We start from the raw sequence: 6,780 nt of genomic DNA, 5'->3' as shown, positions 1-6,780 counted from the left end.
GATTGCCATGTCATTTTTTCAAAGTATCTATCTTTCAAATAAGCATTGCACAGCTGACTACACTTTCATTCCCCTGAAAAGATAGAACAAATATTATGTCTGAACCCAAATGTGCTGCTTGATAAAATACACATATAAAATAAAAAGTTATTATGTTTTTAAATTATATTGGAATGGTAGAGTTATATGTTTAATGGAGTTATCAGAATTATATGGGAAGGTCTGCTCAATCAAAGATTACAATCAATTGACTATAGCATTACCCCAAAAATGGATGTGGCAGTGGGAGGAGGTAGGGAACCAGTTTGTCTGCCCAATTTAAAGGATCAAAACTGGCAGAGGAATAAAAATAGCATAAATAGGAAAGCATACCAGTTTTGTTTGAAGACCAGGATGTTGACAGCTGTGCCACACAGATTTGATGTAACGATTCCATGGTACAGGGTGTGACGCAAGATTCAAGACTGCTTTTCAGCAAAAATTGTTATATATAATTCTTGCCACCAACAAAATGTTGAATATTTGGGGTATACAATCATCGCAGCTCTGCAGATTTTGTTGTCAGGATACAGAATCAATAGACCATTTATTCTGGTATTGCCCTCCTCTAACCTGTTTCTAGGATCAGGTTCAGGAATGGCTGAAAATGCATAACATTTATCTAAAATTGACACTAGAAATAGTACTGTTCGGAGATCTGGAGAGACTGGGTCAGTCAATTATCTAATACTCTTAGTAAATGTATTTATCTTCAACTCTGGATTCGATTTGATAGATTCAAATTGTACGTTAAACATCACAGCATAGTTGAAAGTTATATGGTGCATAGAAATCCGAAGAGGGTGGCCAGCAGAGATGGATGGAATGGGCTGAGGGAAGCTGGGGATTGAGATGTGGAATTGGAGAGGAGTTGCTGGGTGGGGGATAGAATGACAGTCAAAGATAAAAGTACCAAAAAATAAAGTCAAAATTAAACCTAACAAAAAGTATGTTTTAATGACACTTAGGGGCAGTGTTGTTACAGCTAATGCCTGTTTGCCTGAGGATGATGCCATGCAGGTGTTTGTACACATGTATATACACACACAGTCATTCAAATGTGCACATACATGGACACACATACATGTAAATAGTGCCATACATGCACTTAAACATATTCAGTTGGCCTTGCTGTTATGATTTTTGTTGTCCTTGATGTCTTTCTTTTGCATTGTTTTCTGTTTTGCTTTGTTTTTCTCTTTTCATTCTGTTGGTGCATTGGGGAAGGGGTCTTGGGGGTGGGGAATGAAATATTATATTTTTTTCTCAGGGGGCTTGGATGGTTGCGGGGCAGCTCTTGGGGAACTGTGAGGGGGGGATCTTGGAGGGCTAGTGGCCTGGCGGTTGGGTCCTTGGGCTGATGGATCGCTAATTTTGATCCCCGTTTTTGACCTTGTGGGAGATCTGTCGATGTGCCCTTGAGCAGGGTGTTGACCCTGGTTGCTTCTGTGTATCGCTCTGGATGGGAGTTACATGACTAATATGATGTAGTTGTTGAGCGGCTTCACTGCAAGTATATTTTAAATAAATCAAGTATATGTATATTTTTTTAAGCCACCTAAGAAACAAGATTCTTTGGTCTGATGAAACCAGGATTGAACTCTTTGGCCTGAATGCCAAGTGTCACATCTGGAGGAAACCTGGCACCATCCCTACAGTGAAGCATGGTGGTGGCAGCATCATGCTGTGGGGATGTTCTTCAGCGGCAGGGACTGGGAGACTAGTCAGGATCGAGGTAAAGATGAACGGCGCAAAGTACAGAGACATCCTGGATGAAAACCTGCACCAGAGAGCCCAGGACCTCAAACTGGGGCGAATGTTCACCTTCCATCAGGACAACTGCCATAAGCACACAGCCAAGACAACGCAGGAGTGGCTTCGAGGCAAGTCTCTGAATGTCGTTCATTGGCCCAGCCAGAGCCCAGACTTGAACCCGATCGAACATCTCTGGAGAGACCTGAAAGTAGCTGTGCAGAAAATCCCCAAATACAGGTGTGCCAAGCTTGTAGCGTCATACCCAAGAAAACTTGATGCTGTAACCACTGTCAAAGGTGCTTCAACAAAGTACTGAGTAAAGTGTCTGAATACTTATGTAAATGTTATATTTCAGTTTTTTATTTTGAATATATTAGCAAAAAAATCTAAACCTGTTTTTGCTTTGTCGTTATGGGGTATTGTGTGTAGATTGATGAGGGAATTTGTTTTTTTAAATACATTTTAGAGTAAGGCTGTAACTTATTAACAACATGTGGAAAAAATGTGGACATCGCCATGCATGACTAATTCAATATTGCACCATCTCATTCTCTGGGCTCTGTCTGCAATCATAACCAGTTATCTACCAGGAATAATGAAACAGAATATGAATTGTGTATGACCACTGGAGTCTTTGCCATTCAGAATATTGTTTTTATTGAAGATTTTGATGTTTATTTCATCACTCAAAATCTTGCCAAAGCATATTCTGTAGGAGGGGTTAATATGAATTTAAAATAATTTGACATGAACATATGGACTTTGAAATGAACAAGGGAGAGGTTAAGTCTGGCATAAGCTTGTTCCCACACTTTACAATAACTCTGTCGCGGTGGTCTTAGGTAGTCTCCATATAGGTTATTCCCTCCATTGCGACACTGCTGCCCAGTTGAAGAGCTTGTGATCTCTATGCAGCACCACAGCAACATGCGCCTTCAGAATAGCACCCCTAAACCTCAGATGATGCCCTTCTGGAGGCATACAACCATAGTCATATCTTCATTTAGGCCTATTTGCCTACTAGCCAATTAAAGGGAAAAGCCTGCATGATACGTGCAACTCCTCAATCCAACATATTTCAACATTTAATTAATTCAGTTCAGTCAGTATGTAATCCATTGTCATTGCAATAGGAACTGTCAGTTGCAATAGGAACTAAATCAAAGAGAATAGAACATATCCATTTGTTTATTGAAATCCATGTGTGTATTCAAAATGATCTAAATTCTCAAGTTCTTTAACCTATCACTTTAATAATTCAATGTTTAATTTAGGCCTTTCCAAATAAAAAATAGGGTGCCTTCATCTTGTAGGCATTGCAATTTAGGCTATCATTTTGGATACTGGTGTCTTGCAGAATAGTTTTAGAACTCTGTGTTTATAACCATTTTTATTATAGGACTCCCTTTAAAAAGACACCCTAGCTCACAGGCCTTTAAATATAGCCTCTAAATATATATTTTTTTACAAAATAGTTGAAGAAGCATGTGCAGTGGCTGATAGAGAAAACGGATCTGGCAATAAGAATAGGCTATAGATAGTCTTGACCATTTGGGACCCCGTGATGGATATCAAATCAAATTTTATAACCTCTGTGTGATGGGACTGTGCAACGTAAATAGCTATATCGAGCCTACATACAGAGTGGAAATCACTAATACCACAGTCAATATGCCTAATATAAGTCCTACAGTCTGTGCTCCCAAATACTGGAAAAAGTGTGATTCATTAGGTTACATGATCACCACAGCAGCCCCACACAGCTATAAAAATAAAAGATGCAATTATATGGCCATTAAATAACACAACAGCATGACATATTTAGATAGCAGAATAGGCCTAAATCATATTTACTTTCTATTTTACAGCTCAGGCGGTTATTCTAGACAAAGTTATTCTGTCTTTATCATTCTCATACAAGTCATTTGCTGAAGGCCCAAGCCTGTGCTGCACTAAATTGTAATTATTTCACCTCTATTATTTCACCTCTATGGCCTGTTTATTGCCTTACCTCCTAACTCTTCTACATTTGCACACACTGTACATATGTTTCTATTGGGTTGACTGTACGTTTGTGTAACTCTGTCTTGTTTTTGTCACACTGCTTTGTTTTATCTTGGCCAGGTCGCAGTTGTAAATGAGAACGTGTTTTCAACTGGCCTACCTGGTTAAATAGTTTAAATAAAAAATGTTTTTAAAAAACGTATATAACGTCGTTATTGAGTGCAGTTCTAAAACAAGCTCTGGACTTTTATTTTGGAAATGAAACCGGAAGCTGCAAAGCAACTCTTCCATCTGGGCTACAGTTGCTTGATTGACTAGCTGACTTCGACTAGCTACGTTCAGGCAATGCCCTTTGCAAATGCCTTATTACTGACAAAAGTACGCATAACAAAAGATCTGCAAACGAGTAAAGGGCGACGTAAAGTAAAAAATTGAACGTGTAAATGTTAATTCATAGTAGTAACAGATCTAATTTAACGTTTACGTTTAATGTTTCATGCATGGGTTTTCTTACAATCCTAACGATACTTTACGTTCAACCTTTTGGCAGCTATCTCGCTCCATATCTTTGGGACATCCCTAACCCCTATCTAACCTTAACCATTTCAACTTCAGTGGGGGGTCGGGATGTTCCAAGGATTCCGGATAGCACGGACATTTTGATTACACAAAGAGGTTGTTTCACCAGCCCAAATTAATTTAACTTTTTGGGATTATGATCAATTTGATTTATTGTACATGGGTTAGTAGCTCTGGACTCTCTCACTAAATCTATTCAAAATGTGGCAATTTGCCAGGCTGATGAGGATGGGCAAGCCAGGCTGTCATTGTAATACGAATGTGTTCTTAAACTGACTGGTCTAATTAAATTTAAAACAAATACCTTGGAGCCCCCTGACAACTGCGAGTCGAGGACATTTCTGTTTGCGACATCATATCGACGTCTGCAACCAAGAATAGCACTTGCCAAACACGCCAGCGTGTTTTCTTTCTTTTCTGAAGTCATGGCGGGACCTTTAAACGCTAGAAGAGGACCATGGAAAAATATATTTCCTCAGGTAATTTTGTTCTCGAATTATCTTTCTTTTCTGAAGTGACGTTAGCTACAATTTTTGTTGTTGTCTGCTGTTTTCATTGATTATCGATCGAAATCAGTAATATGTTAGCACGATTCGGTTAACAAGATTTACAGTGTAGCTACAGTAACGCTATCTAACGCGCAGTAAACTGGTGTTTTGACTGACAGGTTATCGATGTAACTAACGTTAGCTAGTTTAGCGTATGATGACTCTGGCCGTCAAAATAGTGTTAACCCAACTATTTACATACTAATCTGGAGTTATTATTTTCATTAATGATGTGTATGGAGATAAGAGATAAGTAAAACAAAGGATCGTCTTTTGATGGTGTTTAATCTATTGATCTAATTAAATTAATAGTTCTACTTTTTAGCCCTTCCAGCCTGTCTTTGAAGTATTAATAGTGATGACTAGCATTTTAAATGATATACTAGACCTACACAGTATGTCTCATGTGATATGATAACCTGTTCTTGGGGGAATTTATCATCAATACATGATGTATCTTGTGGGGATGTTGTTGTCTTTTGATTTCAGGGAGAGACCTATGCTCTCCTAAGGGATGCAACACATTTTGCCTGATGTGGACCATAAGTGAGCATTGTTCAGGTGGTCGGGGAATGGGATTCCAGAGATGGACTTTGCCAGGGTTGACAAAATGTGGTGGGTCCACCCTCCACCACCATCTGCAGCTCAGTAGAGATGGAGAGGTACTTTTCCCGTCGTCTGCTGCTCTGGATGCCCAGGAAGCTCTGGCAGGTTCAGCTGTATTGCCTGCATTCTGTGCAGTAGGAAGGTCATCAGTTGGAACATATGGTTCCTTACACTGTTCCACGCAAATACACTGGTCATGGCAATATCATTTAAATGTAATTGACAATCTAATGCAGCTTTTATATTTAATACAAACAGCAACACATTTCTCTTTGTGAAATGTTATTATAGAATTATTCTATTCTCAGTCCGGTGTATTCTCATATATTTATGTTGTTTATTTTTCTTTAGGGGAGCTGATAGGTTTTGAGTACCTCCTCGATCAGACTGGTTTGGTGCTGCAGGATCACAAGGCTGCCATTGACGAACTAGAGACAGGTGATCCCAATGTCCAAGGGGAGGATGATGAGGGCTTTGTGGAGCTTGTGGAATTTCAGGGCCTGACAGTTCCAGTGGTGGAGACAGCCCTGCCTCTTGTTGGCACCTTTCGTCCTACTCCCACTCCCTCTACCAGCATCCAGTCCAGCTGCATCAGTCAGTCCCCTGTCCTCCACTCCTGTACGGGCTACTCCACCACCTGGGCCTCTGTCCTCCACACTTGTGCTCGTCAGTCCCCTGTCCAACGTTCCTGTTTGGGCTAACATTACTCCTTAGTCCATGGACCATAAATGTTCTTTTTAAAGTGTGATTTGGCTCTGGCAGTCAAAACAGCCAAATACCCCATCTAAAGGATTGGGATAGTGAAATGTTTTGTTGTTTCGGCTCTGTACTCCAGCACTTTGGATTTGCAATGATACAAAGTCAGCTTTAATTTGAGGGTATTTTCATCCATATGTACTTTTTGTACATAGTCCCCCCATTTAAGTGGAACCAAAAGTATTGGGATAAATTAACTTGTGTGTATTAAAGTAGTCAAAAGTTTAGCATTTAGTCCCATATTCCTAGCACGCAATGATTACATAAAGCTTGTGACTCTACAAACAGTTGCTCTTTGTTTTGGTTGTGTTTCAGATTATTTTGTGCCCAATAGAAATGACCGGTAAATAATGTATTGTGTCATTTTAGAGTCACTTATTGTAAATAAGAATAGAATATGTTTCTAAACACTTCTACATTAATGTGGATGCTACCAGGACTACGGATAGCCTGATGAATTGTGATGAATGAGAAAGTTAGACGCACAAATATC

The 6,780-nt window shown here is 39.5% G+C and overlaps 1 long non-coding RNA gene across 1 annotated transcript; it reads left to right on the top strand.

Moving 5' to 3' along the window:
• The first annotated feature begins 4,058 nt into the window (after positions 1 to 4,058).
• Positions 4,059 to 6,454, top strand: LOC112221433. Its single transcript, XR_002949025.2, has 3 exons — positions 4,059 to 4,856; positions 5,415 to 5,587; positions 5,883 to 6,454. It is a non-coding gene; the product is annotated as an uncharacterized LOC112221433 (long non-coding RNA).
• Positions 6,455 to 6,780: the final 326 nt, after the last annotated feature.

This window comes from Oncorhynchus tshawytscha, linkage group LG22, assembly GCF_018296145.1.
Source record: "Oncorhynchus tshawytscha isolate Ot180627B linkage group LG22, Otsh_v2.0, whole genome shotgun sequence".
NCBI classification, from domain to species: domain Eukaryota; kingdom Metazoa; phylum Chordata; class Actinopteri; order Salmoniformes; family Salmonidae; genus Oncorhynchus; species Oncorhynchus tshawytscha.
This window is presented reverse-complemented; position numbering and strand designations above follow the sequence as displayed.